General features: G+C 32.5%; 1 protein-coding gene across 1 annotated transcript in view; it reads left to right on the top strand.

Moving 5' to 3' along the window:
* TRAPPC9 (trafficking protein particle complex 9) overlaps window positions 1–647 on the top strand; it is an 843209-nt gene that overhangs the window by 91972 nt on the left and 750590 nt on the right.

The following is a 647-nucleotide window of genomic DNA, read 5'->3' on the forward strand; positions in this document are numbered from 1 at the left end:
GGGAAATGGCTCTATGCACAGCTCCCGTGTTAATGATGGCATCTTCTTGCAGGAGAAAATCAGAACCTAAGTTCAGGTCACTAATAGTTTTCTCTAGGAAAAAAACAGTAAATGTCTTGAAATGGCTGAGATGCTTTTAAATCCAAAGGTAACACTTGAACAGTCATGATAGTTAACTTTCAGAATTGTTTATATTATACCTCACTTCCATGACTTTATGGGAAATAATACATCCAGATTATATTTTTCTTAGTTACTGATTTGAAACTTAGTTCAAATATCTACCTAGTTTGGGTTTTTTTTGTTTTGTTTTTTAAATCGAAATAGAAGCAAAACCTTTGTCATCGCTGGCTATGTAATCATATGCATGATATGAAGATCTTAAAATTTGCTGTGCTTTAACACAAAGTAGCAATGAAATGCTTGTGCTGCCTCTTTTCTTTCTGTAGGTGGATATTTTCATTGACCAATATGCCTTTCTGGTGTTACTCTGATTTAATAGAAGCATTGCTCTGTAGTAATTGTGCTATATGCCTGGAAAGAGAGAGGTTTTGAAAAACGTTATAAAATATGTACAACATTTTTTGTTGTAATTTCTATTTATAAACCATTCAGATTATTTTTACTGGTTTTAGTATGCAGGAATG

The sequence above is a fragment of the Alligator sinensis genome, unplaced genomic scaffold, assembly GCF_000455745.1.
Source record: "Alligator sinensis unplaced genomic scaffold, ASM45574v1 scaffold721_1, whole genome shotgun sequence".
NCBI lineage: Eukaryota > Metazoa > Chordata > Crocodylia > Alligatoridae > Alligator > Alligator sinensis.